Source organism: Lactuca saligna, chromosome 7 (genome assembly GCF_052625555.1).
Source record: "Lactuca saligna cultivar CGN05327 chromosome 7, ASM5262555v1, whole genome shotgun sequence".
NCBI lineage: Eukaryota > Viridiplantae > Streptophyta > Magnoliopsida > Asterales > Asteraceae > Lactuca > Lactuca saligna.
In genome coordinates this window covers 16,025,773-16,046,945 of record NC_136423.1, presented here as the reverse complement: position 1 = coordinate 16,046,945, position 21,173 = coordinate 16,025,773, and the positions used below count along the sequence as shown (strand labels likewise).

At 32.1% G+C, this 21,173-nt stretch overlaps 1 pseudogene; it reads left to right on the top strand.

The window, feature by feature from the left end:
• The first annotated feature begins 5,656 nt into the window (after window positions 1–5,656).
• On the top strand, window positions 5,657–14,248 carry LOC145006696 (homeobox-leucine zipper protein MERISTEM L1-like; annotated as a pseudogene).
• The last annotated feature ends 6,925 nt before the right edge of the window (window positions 14,249–21,173 follow it).

The following is a 21,173-nucleotide window of genomic DNA, read 5'->3' as shown; positions in this document are numbered from 1 at the left end:
CATGATTCCAAGTTCCGATCCAATTGAGACTTGGGTGATGAGAATCTTTCCTTTATTTGGTAAATTTAGACATTACCACAAATGAAAGAATCAATTTCATATTTCCACTCTTGCTCTTAATGGAATCATATAAGCAACAATTTTTCCTCAAATGCCATTGTAAGGATATTTTAAAATAAATAAAATCAAAAATTTCCTTTTATTTTAAAACTTTGCGGAAAAACTTATCCTTACAATCCATATGAAATCTTGTTGTTATCTATTCCTAAGCAATATCTCATAACTCCTAAGAAGTAGCTCAAGAATCCGATCTTCAAACTATGCGATAGAAATCCATCTACTCGATCAGATTCGACATATTCTTTCTTTAAGTTTCTTCACTTTTCTTTAATTCTTAAAATATCACCATGTGACCCAGTCACATCATGTATCAAGAATCTCAGAATAGAAACTTAACAGAGTTAGATAATGGACTTTACCTGAAGTAGATTCAAACTTATTGACTTAAACATCCTTAGGTAAATTTGGCAACTTCGCAACCAATGCCCCTTCCTTTGGCAATATAAACGTATGGACCCTTTTGATAATGGTACACGAGACTATCACATACTTAGCTTTTCTCTTTACCATTTGGTCAACCGAGTTAACTGTGGTCGATCCCTTTCCACTAGGAAGAAAGAGCTTTACTAGATATCCAATGTCATCATTGTCAATGTCCATAAAGTTTTAGGAAGTTGATCTTAGCAAATAGATAAGATCATTAAGGGTCTTGTCATAGTCTGTTTCATAGGTGTTCCAAAAGAACTCACTATGTGACTTAGAAAGTAGTTAAACCTACAACTTTCTCAAGACTTTGACACCCAACTCTCCCGACTTGTCAATATGTGATTACATCTCCAAGATGTGATCACACCTAGACCTTGCCTTGCCAATAGGGCTTGAGTGACCTTAAACTTTTCAAGAACTTGTGGGTTAGGGAGAATAATCGGAGGAGGTGAAAGAAGTATGATTTCCAAGGGATATCATCTTCATTTAGGAAAGCTTGTTTCAAGAGATTTGGGAAGATCATAAATATCTAAACCAGACATGTTATGGGAGATATTCAAGATAGTTGATTTATAGTCCTTAATATGACACCCAATATGAAATATTAAGGCTAGGACCTAACAAACTATTTTATAACTTAGAAGAGGTATGCGGTAATCCAAGCTATAAAATATTTGAAGGTAGGTGAATGACGATTCACCAATTTCCACCAAGATAAACGAAATGTATTATTAGGTTTTAATTGGTTTTGAAACTCCTAGATCTTTGAGATTCATTGAACTTTTCAATGGCATGTTTCAATCTCGAGTGTGCCCTTCAGGTTTTGTGACTGGGATGCCGAGGATCACAAAACAAGGTGTGAAGTAACCATGCAAATTACTTGGTACCCTTAAGTGTTTACCCCTCAATCGATGTGCCGGTAAACCACACACGCTCCATCGATACTATGATAAACATTAAGTTACCCTTTGCCTACCTTGTTAAATACGAGTTAGCGTGCCGGTTAACCACACACGCTCCACTAACCGACTTAAACAATGTGCAAAGTGTAATTTCATGGATTAGCACCTTATTCACATTTTCCTAAGTAACTAAGATTGGGAATTATTAAGAGTTTAGTTACTTAGTATTTATCATTAATACTTTTAATGAAGGGGGAATTGTAGTCCTGTCAAACCCGTTCGGCTAACGACCCTCCACCAGTCAAGCAAGCGGTGGGTGAGAGTGGACACCCATTAAGTTGCCATTTTATAGGCAACAACCTTATACCCACCTTATAGACCGGCTTCGTGAATGAGGCGTACTAGCGGTAAGACTGACTTTACTCTTATACATATATATATTATTAACTTATAATATTATAAAGTATAAGCGGTTGAATTTTAACTTTTAAAATTCTAAGGGCTATCTTGGAATTAAAGTATTCATAAGAGAAAGATTTACAAATTCCAAAACTTGAGGGCAAGTTTTGAAACTATTCAAAACTAATTAATTCCATAACTTAGGTGTTTAAAGTAGTTTTAATCCAAAAACTCTTCAAGTTCCATAACTTGAGGACAAGTTATGGAAGACTTTAAACTAATAAAAAATTAACTTTTCTTTATTTTATAACTTATGGAATTAATTAAGGTTACACTTTTTTTTATTTAATATTTAATGAAGAGACTCTTGGTCCTCCATAACTTGAGGACAAATTATGGAGTCATAACTCCAATTAATTAGAACTAGACTCTTCATTTTGTAACCTTTGCCAACTTTTATGAGTTTTATGAAACTTAAATGTGACTTTTCATATAACTTGAGGACAAGTTACAAAAACACATTTTAGAATCAACTCTTAGATTAATTTGGATTGAAAACAACTATTTCACTCAACTTTTCTATTAATCTAAGCAACTCATAAGAACAAGATAATTCAAATCAAACTTTTTCATGTAATTAGTCTAACCTTTAAACTAATACAAAACATGAATCTATTGACAATTATCTTTGAAATTGGATTAGCATGAACGTTCCCACATCAAAAACATGTTTATAAGTTCAAAAACATCTTAGGGTAATGTTCCTAGTCCAATTCCAGCTAAAAAAGTCGAATTTATGCTGTCTGGGGGTCCAAATCATCGAGTACACTAACCAACTCGGCGAGTTGGATGCTTTTTGCCTTGGACTCGTCGAGTCCCTTCATGGACTCGGCGAGTCTGCTGGGCAGACAGCATCGAAACTCGATTTTTCAGCTTCTAATGCAAGTATAACAAGAAAACAAGCCTAGGCTCTGATACCACTGTTGGGTTATGAGCATTCTAACACTCATATGGTGTACATGCAACCCTATAAACCTTGGATCTATGTTTTCTCTATTATACATGCAAATAAGAACTTTCCAAGGCATTAATCCTAACTAGCATATTATGAAGATCTCATACTACAAAGTACTAGTTAGATGACATACCTTTTGATGTAGCTTGATGTCTTCAAGCTTTAAGAGCTTAGCCCTAATAGTGTGGAAGCCTCAAGTGGAATCACAAATCACCAAAACACCTTGGAAGACTTTAGAGAATATGGATACTTGGTTCTCTTTAGTGAAATTGGCTAGCCCTTCTTGGTGTACCACTAGTTCCAATTTCACCAACCAAGGACATCTTTATATAGTATGGAAACTAGGGTTAAACCCATGACCTTTCATTTCATATGATCCATGGGTTAAACACTCCATGGACTATCCATGAAAGCTTAGCCCAACCTATATGAACTTGGCCCATTCCATATATATAAGAGTTCATATTTAATTAGTTCCTTTTGATCACTTAATTAATTATAAATCAATTCTTGATTAATACTAACTAAATAATATGATTCCATAATAATATATTAGAACTTATAATATATTAATATTAATCATAAACATACTATTCTCAAAAGATTATCCATATAAATTGTGTCGGTGAAGTGCAACCCAAATGGATCATGCCGGATCGGGTCAAGTACATACCAAATATAGTTATGGACTTAGATATTAATCCAACACTATCAACTGTCAAACGACACCCATTGATTCCAGTTAACTACTGCATGAATACAATCACATGTAATATAACTTAAATTATCTTAGATTAAAAGATTCAACCCCACAATGGTTGGACTCAGACAAGAGCTGCACAATAGGACCAAATCCTTCACTTTAAAACTATTTAACCCATGAAGCATGTGACTTAAAGTATTCAATTAATAGTTAATTCACACCTGAAAGAGTTCTACAAGAATAAACAAGAAAAATCTATAGGAAATAAGGCATCATACAACAAGTAATTCTATCATGTAATTCTTGAAGATCCCTATCCTACAACTAGCATGTTGTTCTACCATATCATAACAACTAACAGTGTGGGTAACTTGTGGTAAACTTTGTTACTCCGACTAATCGTACACATCGCATCCTTCCTTGGTTGTTTTTTGAAAAACTTTTGAAAACAGTTTAAAAACTTTTGCAATTCTCTAGTTTGAGTATGGATTCACACGAATGTTCATCTAATTCTCTCAAACCAAGGCTCAAATACCAACTTGTAACACTCCAAAAATCAAAGAAATTTAAAATTTTCAAAATCAACCATTAACCAACATTTTTTTTACAAAAAGAGTCATTGTTTCAAAAGCATTAAATCAATATCCCCCAAAGTACCAGCACACCACATAGCAAACAAGCATACAAATCTGAGCAGCCAGCCTGACTGGATCACCTCGTAGGACCTACAACCAATCCGGACTGCTCTAGGGGTCGTCGGTCTGATTGGACCGCCTCGCAGGTCCTACAACCTCTGTTTCTCTCTCTCCCCCCCTCTCTCTCTTCATTCACTCAGTCACTCTCTCTCTCTCTCTCTCCAAACATTTATAACTTCAATCCTCTATAATTAATGCATATGCACATGCTCTCAATACCTTTGCATTAACTCCTTTGGTTGTCATCTCTTCAACCCTCTAACCTCTTCCTTTCGTTACCTCCTCTCTCTCTCTCTCACTATTTTTCTCTCTAAGACTTTTTTTTCATAATAAATTAGGTGATTTTCATTCCAACACTGTCTGAAATTACTCTTTTACTATCTTGAAAGTGGTTTTCCATTTGTATTGTTCTCTTCCTCGAATACTAGATCTTTCACTTTAAGCATCACAAGAAAAAAAACAGTAAGTCGATCTTCTCCACTTTTGTTAGCGATAAACTGATTATTTTTCTACAATGTTCTACATTGAAAGAGAAGATAGGGTATGAAATTGAAATGAATATGGAGGTTTTGGATATATTTTATTTTCAACTGATGTATGTTCTATTTATTTTGGGGCTAAATTTTCTCACATTTGGTCTTAATGGGTTGAAAATTATATTTGCTATATTTTTCTTAATGTAATTAATAGAATTTTCCATATAAAGTCCTCTTTTATATATATATATATATATATATATATATATATATATATATATATATATATATATATATATATATATATATATACCATTAACAAGCCCCTTTATCCAAAAAGTAAAGCTCACAAAATACCTCTCTTGCTAGAGAGAGGGGGAAGGATATATATATATATATATATATATATATATATATATATATATATATATATACATACATACAGAGAGAGAGAGAGTAAAAAAAAGTTCAAAATCATTAAAAGTTGACTTTTTTCAAAAAATAAGAATATGTTTTCTTATGTAATATATAGGTGTATTTCGTTTGTATTTAATTATTAGCGTATCCTCCTCTCTATTCTCTATTTATGTTTAAAGTTTTTTTTTTGTTTTATTGTGGAAAATTAATGAGAGTCACAACAATATTTGTTTCTCGTGAGCTTGGATATATGCATTTTTAATGGATGTATCATGGATTATATATTTTTTGTTTTAAGAAATTTATAGCACTCATACATACCTAATAGTTTTTAGCCATACACAATAATTTGTGTTTTATATATTTGTATTGTACAACTACATAATACACAAATTGTTGTATATTGCGAAAAATTGTTGTGTACAACCAATTATCCAAATTTTATTATCAACCTCAAGCTAAGCTCTTCATAAATTCGAGCAGAAGCAGCGTTGAAGGGAGAGATGTTTCAGCCAAACATGATTGAAAATCATCATCATCATCATCTTGATATGAGTCATAGATCCCAAGAAAATAATCGTCTTAGGCATAGAGATGACTATCTCGGGAACGATATCATGGAAGCTGTTTCAGGCGATGATCAAGATCCCAATCAACATGCCAATAAAAAGAAACGCTACCATCGCCATACTCAACATCAAATCCAGGAAATGGAAGCGTGAGTTATTCTTTTACCCTAATCTTGAATATCTCATTTTTGTTGGTTTCACTCTAATGGGTGTGGCTCGAACCCATCTCATGTATGTAGTAATGGAGCTAGAATATCTAGTGCGCTGAATTAACTAAGTGTATATACAAAAATTTTAGAGCGGCTAAAATTCTTTAATTTCGTGTTTTTTTTACTGAAATCTTAAAAATTATTTGTATTAAATACAACTTTGGAAGGAAGTGAGTGGAGATTGTGCATGTTATTAATCCTTCCTTGACTCCTTTTAGGAGAGAAGTTTGAATTACTCTTTTTGGTTGTTGACCTTTATACTATTTCATATACTTGTAGGTTTTTCAAAGAGTACCCCCATCCCGATGATAAGCAAAGAAAGGAACTTGGAAGAAGACTATCCTTGGAGCCTTTGCAGGTTAAATTTTGGTTCCAGAACAAAAGAACACAAATGAAGGTAAGTAACTTGCACAAAAACACAAATTTGTACTATAAGGTTTAAAGAAGTACTTGCTATGTAATTTGTACAACTTTTTTTTTGGTTAAGTTATACAATTTAATTACATAAGTGACTATAATATGATCATGTACCTCTTTAGTAATTTATATAGTTGGTTGTTTATTAGAGCTAAGAGGCTCAATATCGCAATTTCCATATTGTTCAAAGCATATAATACGTACACAGACATAAATCTTGAATGGGTGTATCTGAGTCAGTTGGTCCTATATGGAGAAAATTTATTTATGATGATATATACATCCATGATCCTTTATTAATTTTGGTAATCCGACATCAATTGGTTTAAATAGTTGCAATTTTCTAAATGTATAATAAGTAACGACACTAATTAGCTAGTTGTTTTAACTTTTTTTTTCCTCTCATGTAATGAGTATATACAATCCATTAATTACTTGTTATTAATTTTTTTGTGATGGAACACACCTAGTCGAATGTTGACTGTATTTGCACTTATATTTTTAGACTCAACATGAACGCTTTGATAACTCTAAGCTGAGGAACGAAAATGAAAAGCTCCAAGCAGAGAACATACGTTACAAGGAAGCCCTTGCAAATGCCACCTGTCCTAACTGTGGAGGCCCAACTGCTATTGGTGAGATGTCTTTTAATGAACAACAGTTGAAGATTGAAAATGCTCGTCTACGAGAAGAGGTATGTTAGATTTTACCCTAAGAAAAAATATTTTCCTCACAAGTTTAAGCAGAGTGTGTGCTATTTTTATAACATACCAAAGTTATTTCTTTGGCTTTTTTAACAGATTGATAGGATATCCGGAATTGCTGCCAAGTATATTGGCAAGCCAATGCTCTCTAACCCTGATGCATCATCTCAAGGACCCCCTCGCTCACTTGAATTACCTGTGGCTAGTTTTAGTCCACAACAAGGGATGCTAGGTGAGATGTTTGGTGCAAACGACCTTCTTCAGTCCTTAGCTGGCCCTATTGAGGCTGAGAAACCTATTATCATTGATCTAGCTGTTACAGCCATGGAGGAACTAGTTAGAAAGGCTCAGGTTTGCGAGCCCTTGTGGGTTCCAACATCAAATAACTCTCATGAGATTTTAAGCGAAGACGAGTATCTGCGGTCATTTCCTAGAGGCATTGGACCGAAACTAATGGGATTCAAATCTGAAGCTTCAAGGGAATCGATGGTTATCAGCATGAATCATATGACTATTTTGGAAATTCTAATGGACGTGGTATATATTTACTAAGCATGCTATCTTTTTGTGGTAACTTTGTTATCTGTTATGAAGCACTTCCCTAATCTAACCATGATTTTTCAGCATCAATGGTCAAATGTGTTTTGTGGCATTGTTTCAAGAGCAATGACTTTAGAAGTGCTTTCAACCGGGGTGGCAGGCAATTATAATGGAGCTCTTCAAGTGGTAAGAAATCAGTCATCCAATGTCTTGTGAATCCACTGCAATAATTCAATTGATTCTAAATATTTTTGGGTATATTACATTTGAAATTAAAAAAGCTGTGAAGTACATACTTCACAATCACTTCCGAATCTTAGACTTAAAAGTGTAGACCTATTAATCAAATTGATCGATACATGTCACTACAATAAATATCACCAATTCCAACGAAGCATAAAAGCGATGTCTGCTCTTCCAATCCATTCATCTTTCAGGATCAAATTTTAGGGTTTAGGGTCAAAAAAGGTAAAGTAATCTCTAGGAATCTTGTAGTCTCTATATCGGCCCTTAAATGTTGGATTTTCTAGAGTTAAGCTACTGTACACCATCGTTTAGAGCGGTTGGAGACGAGTTATGCAAGAATTACACTAAAGTGGAAAAGTAGGGGGTATTGTTTTACTTTTGTATTTACGACGGCGTGGTTGAAGATAGCCGATAGCACCGTTATCTCATCCTCATTGAAAACCGTTTTCATAATCAATTGATTTTTGAAATGGTCCTAAAGTGGTAAACCATGCTTTATGTCGACATATAAGGTAAGCATAATCACAATCAAGAACCCATATTCATCATCAATGATGGTATATCCAACAATAACAACAAAGACCTCTTATTTAGAACTTCATTGGCTTAGTTTGTAGAATTGTCATCTTCTTTACCCTTGAATCTATTTAAGTCTCACCCTTTTATTTATAATATATGTGTGTCTAGTTCATCGAAAAGTACCATTTGTTTCATATTTTTCCTTAGCATACAAGGTTTCATAAAACTCACTGAGAGTGCGGGTAATAACTATAAAGTATGGTGTTTCTCAAATTGGAATATGAACCCGATAATGAAACAACAAAAGCAAACCCAAATGTTCCTCATTATACCTCACTTCCATCATTTCCACATCAGAAATTTTCTCTTTGAAATCAAAAAATATGAATGATAAGGTTTCATTCATCATGTAATTTGTATAGAAACAACTTGTGCTATAAATGCATTTTAATTGGTAATTTTTTTTTCATCCATATAGATTTCAGTTTGAGCCAAAAAGCAGTTTCAATATTCTCCTTTAGAACTTCTAGCTTGTAGAATGTTGGGAGAATGAAGTTGAATTTGAAATAGGTCTTTATAATATTTCTCTTTTTTCTTAGTCTAGTCTGATTTGATTTTTGGCTTTAAAAAGAATTCAATGAATCATCATAATTTGCTTAAGTCACTAATGCTCTAATCTTAACTTGCCATAAAGAAAAACTGGTATCACAAACTAATAGTGGCAGATCATATTTCATTGATGTCATTTTCTCAATGACACCTTAAAAGGTATAAAAGACAACTAATTTGAAAGTACGCATGCTTAGAGAAAATCAACAAAACCTGCATCGGTGTAGGATAAATTGACAAAACCTTTGCATGTTTAAGAAAAAAATCAAATGAAGGAAACCTATGTAGGCTTAGAAAATTGATATTATCTTGATTTAACACATTTCAAGAATTTGCCTATGATAACACTCGTTTTCCAACCCCAAACCGTGAACCTGAATTTCAAGATCACCCTAATCCTCCTTGTTTCCTGTTAACCCTGATTGGCCCTAAATTCTCAGTTTAACCTTGTTTATCATATTTTTCATTCATTTAGTTTGTTTAACCTTACCTAATACACTAACTTTTCATATATATATATATATATATATATATATATATATATATATATATATATATATATATATATATATATATATATATATATAAAGTAGACAATACTACTCTAATTTTAATATTTCTATTTATAAATAAATATAGTTAAATAGAAGGTAATTATTATTATTATTATTATTATTATTATTATTATTATTATTATATATATACATATAAAGGTTGTAAAAATCGTTCGTTTATAGCTCGACGGTCGACTGATGTTAAGGGGATAATCGGTCTTGGCGGAGATTAAACGGGGATTAACCGCGGACCATAAATTATTAATAAAATATTAAAATTAATCAAATATTAATATATCTTAAGAAAAACAATTACTTCAAAATTAGAAAATAAGAAAGTTTGTAATTTGAAATTTTGAAAATACAAAAATATGAACATTTTGGTATAATATTTGAAATTTTGAAAATTTGAAAATTTTGGAGTAAAAATTTTTGATTCTTTGAATTTTTTTTTAAAGTTTTTTAAAAAATTTTGACATTTTTTTTGAATTTTTTTTATTATTTTTTTTAGTTTTATTGACCGATTAATCCCCCCAAACCCAATAAATCCTAAATTTCCGATTAGTACCGTAATCCTCAGCGGGTGGAGAACGCCAAACGATATATATATATATATATATATATATATATATATATATATATATATATATATATATATATATATATATATATATATCCGGTAAAAAAAAAATTGGTAGGAAGGTAAGAAGTTTTTTTTCTACATATTTTTTTGATGAACAAAATAAATGAATCACTAGATGATTCATGTGTAAGATGATTCACAAAGAAAAAATTCCCAAAAAAATATCTTTATGATTCATTTTTATGTAATTAAGAAAAAATTCATTTTTATGATAATTTTAATGAATAACAACAAAGTCATTGTATAAATGAATCATCGAGATGTTTTTTTGATAATTTTTTCTTATGAATCATCTTACAAGTGAATCATCTAATGATTCATTTTGTTTGTTCGCGAAAAAAATATGTAGAAAAAAAACTTTGTACCTTTCTACCAAAAATTTCTTTCTTATTTGATTTTGACTATATATATATATATATATATATATATATATATATGGGTGGTGGGGAGTGGGGGACATATATTCAAACGGGGCTCCCCATTCTGTCCCTGCCTCTGTCGCTCCCCCATATCCCAAAAACATTGCTAAATACCCTTCGTACTGAAATTGAGCGTCACCGTGGTTTTTGACATCCCTAGATAAAGAGAATCAACTAGATGAACCAGAACATGAAATTTTGGAAGGAAACCCTTGCGAGAAAAACTAGAACGCACTTTAAATACAGTGTGACTAGCTCATAACTCGTAAGAACCGCAATTATAAAAATAATTAATTTTTTATAGTAAAAACTCATAATTATTAATCAATTGTTTTCAATTATTAGTTAATTAAACATGATTTTGTAGGATTTAATTAAAGAAATACAGTTAACTTTCGGCAATGATAACTGAAACTTATTAAAGACAAATTTAAATAGTTGCGTAGTAACAAAAAAAAACAAAAAAAAAAAACAAAAAAAAAAAAAACAACAACAACAACAATAATAATAATAATAATAATAATAATAATAATAATAATAATAATAATAATAATAATAAATAAATAAATAAATAAATATTTACCAAACTATTATCAACATCAATACTTTTAAAAAATATGATGAGAAAATGACAAATGTCAATTTTATAGAAACTTTGAAAAAAAGAAAGTAAATTATGAGAAAGTGACAATTGACAATAAAAACTATTATGTTTTTTTGTATTTTTCTAAATTCTACGTAGCATTTTAGATGAAATAATTGCAATAAATTTAATTATAAATGAAAATCAATTTTATTAGTGGCCTTACTTTTTAATTTTAAAATTCTTAAATTACGTCTTATTAGTTTCATTTGTTTGTTTACGTAAATTATTTATTTAAATTTATAAAAGAAAAAATACTTTAATTTTGATAATTCAATATTTAATTTTCTTATAAATTCAACTATACAAATGTTTAAAGTTTCATATTTAATTTTCTTCTAAATAAATCTATGTAATATATCGGTCTTATACCTAACTTATTATTATAAGAAGATTAGAACAATTAATCTAAGGCTATATTTATCAGCTAACAAAGTTTAATCCTAAAATAATATAAAGACTAATAATTAGCTACCAAATAGTGGAAATGTATGAGAAATTAAATATCCTCCTAATTTTTCTTTCTATTATCTTCCTAGCCATATACAATGTAACACGAGTCACATTTTGATAAAATCTACTCTAATAGATAAAGATATTTTTGCCACATGTCATACTCTTATTATTTTTTTTTAAATTTTATTTTGTGGTTATTTTATATTATTATTTTTTCCTCATATCATTTTGTGATTTTTTAATTTTATTAAACTTCACATAATATATAATTTAATATTTAGAATAAATGTAATAATAAATAAATATCAATTTTATTAATGAACTAACCTTCTAATTTCTAAATTTCTAAATTAAGGCTCTATTAATTTATTTTATTTATTTATCTAAATTATTTGTTTATCTTTAAAAGAGAAAAAACAATTCAATTTTATTAATTCAATATTTTTCTAATTTTTCAAATAAATTTAAATTTCTGAAATATTTAAACCTTTGTATTTTTTTCTAAATACACCCATGTTTAAAAGATATTTGTCATAATTTTACATTGGTAGGTAATTTTACATTAGTAGGATGATAAGTACGAAGAAAAGTGATAGGATATTTAATTCATGATCCTTAAGACTTGGAAACCAATAAGAAACAATATTACTCCTAAAGAGGAAGAATTCAACTCACATGTCAATGCCTAGCTATCAAGTAGTATCGGTTTTTGTTGAATGTTGGTAATAAACAACTAAGATATTTACTTGCAGTAGGTTGTAAAAATGGTCATTGTGAAATTTTCCGCAGAAACAGATTCATTAGCCAATTTCAAAAGGCCTATTGCGACAACATGTGGCTATAGTAATTATTATTTTTACATATGTATATTTAGATGTAACAGTACTTAAGGAAGTGTTTTTCACATATGTTTAGTATCAAAAAGATTACTGTATCTGCATGTCAAGATAAATAGTGGAGAAATGAAGTATAGTTTACTTGTATTTGTTGTAGTGAGCTATACAATGAAACCCCAATTGTATTTATTTCTATACTGTTCTAAACAGTTTTTTTTTTCTTTTTTTGTCTAGATGAGAGCTGAATATCAGATTCCTTCACCACTCATTCCAACACGAGAAAACTATTTCGTTCGGTATTTGGTGATGGGACGTGGGCGGTTGTTGATGTATCCAATGATAATATGGGCTCATCGTCAATTTTAAGATGTAGGAGAAGGCCCTCTGGCTGCTTGATTCAAGAACTTCCTAATGGTTACTCAAAGGTACACTCTCTAGCTTCAATCAATGTATTATTTTAGCTTTGATGAAGTAAACGGATTTCACAAATCATGTCTGGTTTTTGTTTTCCAGGTCACTTGGATTGAACATGTTGAAGTTGATAATGGGGACGTTCATGATATCTATAAGGTACTAGTAAACTCTGGTCTTGCATTTGGTGCAAAAAGATGGGTAGCCACTTTAGATAGACAAAGTGAACGACTTGCAAGTGCAATGGCTAGCAATATTCCTGCAGGAGATGTCGGAGGCAAGTGTCCTAGTTCACAATCATATCTTTCCTAGTATCTGATTAAAGACGTTTTCTAGTATCGTTTAATAAAATCAATTATTGATTATCCTATTCATTCTTTTTATAGTTATAATGTCTCCAAAAGGGCGAAAGAGTATGTTAAAGTTAGCAGAAAGAATGGTTTTGAGCTTCTGTAGTGGGGTTGGTGCTTCGACTGCTCACACATGGACAAGTTTATCTGGTAGTGGAGGAGATGATGTGCGTGTAATGACCCGAAAGAGTGTAGATGATCCAGGCAGGCCTTCTGGTATTGTGCTAAGTGCTGCAACTTCATTTTGGTTACCAGTTCACCCAAAACAGCTTTTCAATTTTCTCTGTGATGAGAACTCTAGGAATGAGGTAATTATGCAGCTAGCCTTTAATATAAAACCTTATATATATTCATATGAAATTAGCTCTTTAATTCTATTTTATACATCCAGTGGGACATCCTTTCGAATTGTGGGCATGTTGAAGAAACCGCACACATTGCCAACGGCCGTGATCTAGGAAATTGTGTTTCCCTTCTGCGTGTTAATGTAAGCTCTAGAATTTCATATATCATCATGCAACTTAATAAATAAACATCTTAATCAATTTCCAATTTATTAATCATGACTTTCAAGTTGTTTACCTTGTAGAGTGCCAATTCAAGTCAGAGCAACATACTCATCCTACAAGAGAGTTCAACCGATTCTACAGGTTCATATGTTATATATGCACCAGTGGATATTGGTGTGATGAATGTTGCATTAAATGGAGGTGATCCAGATTATGTTGCGTTGCTTCCATCTGGTTTTGCCATACTTCCTGATGGACCAGTAGATTATGAAGGAGGAGCTCTTGTTAGTGGAACTGGTGGATCATTACTCACCATCGCATTCCATATTTTAGTAGATTCGGATCCTACATCCAAATTGTCACTAGGATCGGTGGCAATAGCTAATAGTCTTATTAAGTCCACGGTTGAAAGAATCAAAGTTGCAGTAGCTTCTAACATGAGTAAAGCAATGGGGATTTAATAAGGTAAAACAGCCATCAACCTCACTTGGTTACATCAGATCTCAAATTATTCATTTTTTTAACACGCATTAATTAGGTTAACCCAAATAGTGTAGTGGTGGTGCATGGTGGAGGGGTGTTGCACTGACGTGGCTACTCCTACGCGTGGTGTATACCTTATCAGTCACATACTAATTGGGGTTATAACATTTTGTTTTAATTATATCTCTGCATTTATGTACCTTGCAGTGGTGTGAAGGAAAGGGGAAAACATCTTTGAAGGCGAAAATTTCTCTGTTATCTTTAAGAATAGATGAAAGAAGTCAAGAACGAACCAGAACGATCCATCCATTAGAAATTTTCAAGGTTTATCAATGTTCGGGTATTGACTTTGCATATCTTGAAGATTATACAGTAAATTTAGACCTTGTCGATTAAATACTAGTTAAAATTCCCAAACACTTTTTTTTTTCTGTTGGGTTTCATTAGAGATTTTCAGTCTTTTGTGTTGTCTGGATTAGAAGTAAACTGGTAACCTGGATTAAGCTACATGCAACAACTCTTACTTCCGGCTTAGAACTTGTATCCAATGTTTAGCTATTCCTTGGTTTAATACTTATGTTAGGAAATAAATTTCAGGTTTTCACTTTATATATATATATATATATATATATATATATATATATATATATATATATATATATATATATATATATATATATATATGATTTTTAATTTTGTTAGATTAAAGGTTGTGGTGCCATGAATTGACTTTCTCAATTGGTGCCACATAGACACCATTTAGGATGCCTCCAACATTCATCATTTGATGCCTATATTATGGTGTGGTGCACTCTAATGCCTCCAATATTTTGCAAGTTTTTAAAAACAAACATTTTATAGCATGTTAAGTTATTAAAATTACAAAATTCAACATATTTCAATACAAATTATGATGAATATGGTAAAAAAAAATAGTCAAACATTTCCAATAAAGATGATTTGAGATGTTTCTTCATCTTCTAATTCCATTTTCCTTTTTTAACCTTCACAAGCGATGAAGGTAATTAGGAATTCAATATCAATAAATGATAAAGGGTGATTTGAGCTTGAATATCTATTAACATGCTTATAAAAAAATTCATGTCACCTTCCACGTAACAACATCTGTTAGAAAATTGACAAATCGAGTATTAATGGTTGTATCCTTGAAACCAGCTATTAGAAAAATAAAGTCTTCAATGGCGTTTAAAAAAAGGAATTCCAACATAATATTATATATATATATATATATATATATATATATATATATATATATATATATCAAATCTCCATGGCTTTCTTACACGAGAATAACATCAAGACTCGGTTCCATCTGCAACATGTAGTTTAACATCACATACCAAAGTTCTCACAAAGTTTGAAAGATAATCTACCTCTTCTTATAAACAAAACTGAAATATGGTACTTATCACTCTATCAAACAATATGTTGTACACATGAAATCTTTTTCTAAAGTCTATTTGTTTGTCTTTCAAATTTCAAGTCCCCTAATATTAAGGAATATAAAACTTTTTAAACTTATTTAAATTCAAATCCCCTTATATTTTACTATATCAAATCCGAAATTAAGGAAGCTATTAGACAATATATCATGAATAAATCAATGTCCTTGATTTTTATTCTTCTAAACCAAATTTCAATAATTTAATTATGTAACAATTATTTTCAATTTGAATAGGTTCATATATTTTCATCTATTCTATATAAATAGCTCATATATATAGTTTGTAGCCAAAAAAATTTAGCAGTCATCATTTTGGCACCAAATTGAAAATTATTTAAAATTTGTATACATTTAAAATATTATTTATACATAGTAGAACATTATAAGTTTACCAATATACATACTATATATAAACATTTGTTTGTAATTTATCATTAAATAAATTGTTTTATTTATTATTTAAATTTTAATATTATCAATAATACATGTGTTATAACCTAGTTTGTGGGTACATAAGTGTGAAAAGTCATACCTATAATTAATGATGCTTCTTCTATTTCAAAAAGATTCACATTAATTCATTAGCTATATTTACTTATGCATTACGAATATATGGGCAAAGAATGTTCGATTCTCAATACTAAAGATTGTAGATTATAACTAATTTGTAACTTTGAAACCAAAAATATTAACCAAAATCCTAAAAAGGGTAAGCTAGCATATTTATCATTTATGCATTAACCATGAGTATGACAACCACAATTCATAAACTCTCAAGCACTTGAATGTAAATCAAAATTAAATAGAAATGCGGTGTGATTTTAGCAATGATATTAAAATTAAGCTACTACAAAGATGGCAGATTATATATATATATATATATATATATATATATATATATATATATATATATATATATATATATATATATATATATATATATATCATTCCGATGCTTCACTCTCTATTCTTTTAGGATTGTGGATAATAAATGGATCAAGTAAAGGCCTTGGGCTTCAAAGGAATAGAGTTTAAAACCTATTGGATGTTGATAATATTGGTTATATGATCTAAGCCTTGGTTTTGTGTTTTGGAGTCAAACGGGAAAATGGGAATGTAATGTTTCGACCTTCCTTTATGGATTATGGTGTTTAGTTCAACATTTGTTAAGCCAAAATTAAGTAGATAAAAGTGTGGGTCTTGTCAATACCTTTTTGTAGATATAAGGATCGCTGAAAACAGAGTTGCAATGAAGAAACTATGATTGCTTGAAGAGGGAAATGATTTAGGCGAAAACTGTAACCACGGAATGGTGTGACGGGACCACGAGGTGGTGGTCACCACAGCGTGGTGAGTCGCACGACGAGGTGGTGGTAGTCGTAGAGTTTTGAATCGAGATAATGAGGTGGTGACGTGTTAGGCCTAACCCATGATTTTAGGGTTTTCAACATGTTTAAGCTTAATGTTCCATATTTTTGTACATTTTATCAGCCTCCACCAACTCTAAGATCCTTTAGGAGAAACCCTAGCCTCCACCTTCAATATTTAAGCCACTCCTCTCTCCTCTCTCATATTTTGGATGGTTTTTATAATATTTTGATGAAACACAAAGATTAAGGAGTTTTTTGTTTGGTTGCAATGAATGATGCTTCAAGCTAGGATCCATCAACGACACAACATATCTGGATTATTGTAAGTATAACATTCCAATCTTGCTCTTTAGTTCTTTAAATCTCTTCATATGTGGTTTTTGAGACTTTTCGTCTATTTTATGGCTGATCTTGGATTTGAGTGGACTTCAACACCTTTTGATTAGTTTGGAGTGTTTCTTGGACGTCGTGGACTAGGAAAATATGAACTTTTGCCTTCCCTTTTATCCATGCAAGTTATCTTGGTGCTTTAGGTCATTTTGGTGCAATAAAGTTTAGATCGTAAAGGACTATGGAATTATTATGGATAAAGTTGGAAACTTTATCCATCTAGACATTTTGTGGATTTAGATCTGAAAGTTGGAGACTTGGACTTGATGGATTAAGTTGAGAAAGATGCATTTTTGTGTCCTTTTAAGACTTAAAGTCTAGATCAAGGTGGTTTGGACCACCTTAATGGATAAAGTTGGAAACTTTATCCATTATGAAGCTATTAGTATTCAAATATGATGTTTTAGATTTGGTCCTTATGAATTCAAATATTTTTGAAGAAAATCCTTTTAGATTGAGGACCACTGTATGGTCAAGGAAGGCTATGGTGTGGTAGCAGGACTTATCCCGTTTGTTTTGTCTGGACGTGCCCACAACATGGTAGCAGATTTGGAACAGGATTGGATTGAATGGTCATAGCATGACCATGGGTTGGCCCCGATGTGGGTGCCAATTGGATTGACTTTGACCGTTGACTTTTTGACCATTTACCTTTTGGCGAACCTTAGGTAGCATGGATTATTTGTCTAAGGTCTGGTATCAGTTTGGCTTTAGAAAGCTTGGGTTGCCTGATATGTTGTTGAAGTAGCTGTGAGCTTCCATTAAGTAATTCAGGTGAGTTTCCTTCACTATACTCGTGGGTCAAAGGCACCAATGACGGCCTACTAGATTATGTTGGTAGGATAATAATTGTCTTCATGACAATTTTCTTGTATTGCATGTATATGGTTTTTTTTGTCTTTGTGTCTCTTACTGTTATGATTATATGCTAGCTCTAGGGAGTGAAATAGACCTGATATCGGTTGATAGTGACCGAAAGGGTTGAAATCCACCTAGTACTGATTGAAAGAAATTGCAGGGGTTGAAATATACCTAGTACCGGTTGAAAGAGACCGGAGGGAGTGAAATAGACCCTGTACAGATTTAAAGAGATCGAAAGGGTTGAAATACACCCAGTACCGGTTGAAAGAGACCGAAGGGAGTCAATTAGATCCATTTATGTTTTGACTGTTATGTTTGTATCGTATGGGATATTTTGGGGGAGCTCACTAAGCTTTGTGCTTACCTTTTTTGGTTTTTGTTGTAGGTACATCCAACTCGAAAGGGAAGGACCGGGCTGATCTCACCGTATCCACCAATGTTTTCCGCATTATCTGATTTTAGGATTTGTTACTTATGATGTTATTTCCTATGATAAACTTGCAGTTGTTTTGACATTATTATTGAACATTTTGCAATGAATTTAAAATGAAAATTTTGTCTGAAATTTGTGGGATGTTACAAGTTAGTATTAGAGCCTTGGTCTGAGGGATTCAGGCATACTCTTAGGTGTGTCTGAACTCAAACTAAAAATTTCTAAAATATTTTAAATGAAAATGATTATTTAAGAAAAGGCTTGTGATGCATGCATTCAACCGAGCTCACGTAAGTATTTCCCAAAATACCGATAGACGTTTTATGTTTGATGTTTTATATGAGTATATGTGAAATCCATGCCAGACTAGGCTAAGGATCAGCTTAGGATTGCATGATAGTATGCTAGGAGAGATTCCTGCATATGCCTAGTGTTTGAGCTTTTGGAACTGCATGCTTGTATGAATTCATATAGAGGATAGAATGTCCTGATTACTTTATGATTTAGTTTGGATAACTCGATGATCGAATGCTGCTTCCTTTGTGCTTTTAGATACATCCACTAATATCAGCTAACTATTAATTGAATACATAAGGTTACATGTTATAGGAATTAGATAATTTTAGAAGGCTAGGTTTAACTTTATTTCACAGCACTTGTCTGAGTCCAACCGTTGTAGGGCGAGATGGGACAGTCAAAGAATTATCTAGTGCATCTGGCATGTAAATGTATTCATGAGGTAATTAGTATGTACTAAAGTTAGTTTCTTCTATAGTTGATGGAAGAGAGTAGTGTGAAGGAAATCCTAGGAAAGCCTAGGGAGTATGTTTAGCTTGATGCTCGTGCTGTTTAGCGGTGTGTATTCATTTGGGAATGGGTGTATGGGATTGGATAGGATGGATGCGAATAGGAGTATTTCCTTAGAGGACCCAGTATGGTTCTTGAGGAAAGTGTGGATAGGTATGGAATGTAGTATTAGACCCATACAACTAAAAGCACATGATCCGTACTCGAATCAATGAAATTTTTGGGGCTAAAGGAGCTAATTGAAGGTAGATTGTATAATTTGGCACCATGGCTCATTGCAAGTTTTTATGTGCTATTCAGTTTATTGGTCATGGTTGTTCAGGATAGGGATGGGCTTGGTGATTGTTTGGACATTGTGGCATTGTTAGATTTGGATTGAATGGTGTAGACCTAGGTGAATTAGTTGATTTCAAGATCTTAAGGGCCTTGCTCGTGGTAGTGCTAGTTGAGTCATAGGACTCAAGAAGGAAGAGATTATGAAGATCAACTCGATGATTGTAGAAAGAGGATGAGGTATTGGCAGATGGATTAGGATTCCTCCATCTTCGACGAGAATTATGTTCATCTAGCCTTCCATATTCATAGGAAATAGAGAGTATACATGAGATTTCTAGAGTTAGGATGTTGACTTAGCATGGGGCTAGACGTTTACACTTTGTTAGACCCGGGTATGAAAGTGTGGGAATACACAAGAGGATTCTTTTGGTATGGTGGCCTTGAGATGATATTAGGGGTCTGTTTCCTTTGAAATTGGTTAGTTTCGATGCTAGTTGATTGTTCTAGGAAATTAAGGAAGATAAATCAACTTTTTATTGTCTCTAATGTATCCCGAATATGAAAACGTTACCACTTGTATTTTCGAATGATCCTCATGATGAAATAATGGTTGGGGATTTGCAGGCACAGAGTGTGGTAGTCTATTTGTTCTTGGAAAGGAAATTGGTGTTGTGAATGGATTGTCAATTATTGTTTGTGCATCTGCATGAGATTCTTTATATTAGAGGCGGTTATGATTGGGAGGTTTCTGAGGTCTCCATAAGAGATTCAAAATCTTTGTGAGTTCGTTTGGTATTTATCTACAAGATCATCTTGCAGTATGTTATATATTCCAAGGACTAGGAATCTTATGTATCCAGCTAAATCAATTTGAGTTTCATTCAGTTTGAAATGTCAGTTGGTGGTATTTTGAATGCTAAGTGGGGGATAACTGGGTACTCAGTTGAGAGATATTCGATTTGTTTAGATAATTGGTTCAAGAATTAGCCAAGTCTAGGGTGCGAAGTAAGTTTCCATCAAATGTATATTCTTAGGAATGCATGAGTTGTATTCATGATAAGAAGTCGTGGCCAGGGAGCTTATTGTAACATGTGGTTCCTTTTGGGAATGCCGATGTAGAGATTGAAAGACATTCAAGTCGCTCAAGTTGATGATCAGTTTTTGAGGGATTTTCCAGCTCGTAGTATAGATTGCTATCTATATTCTATGATGAGCAGATGTTGATCGGTAATCAACTTCAAAGTTTGGCATATGTAGCTCCTCATGGGCTTTGTTCAGAAGTGTATTGGATCAGTAAATTA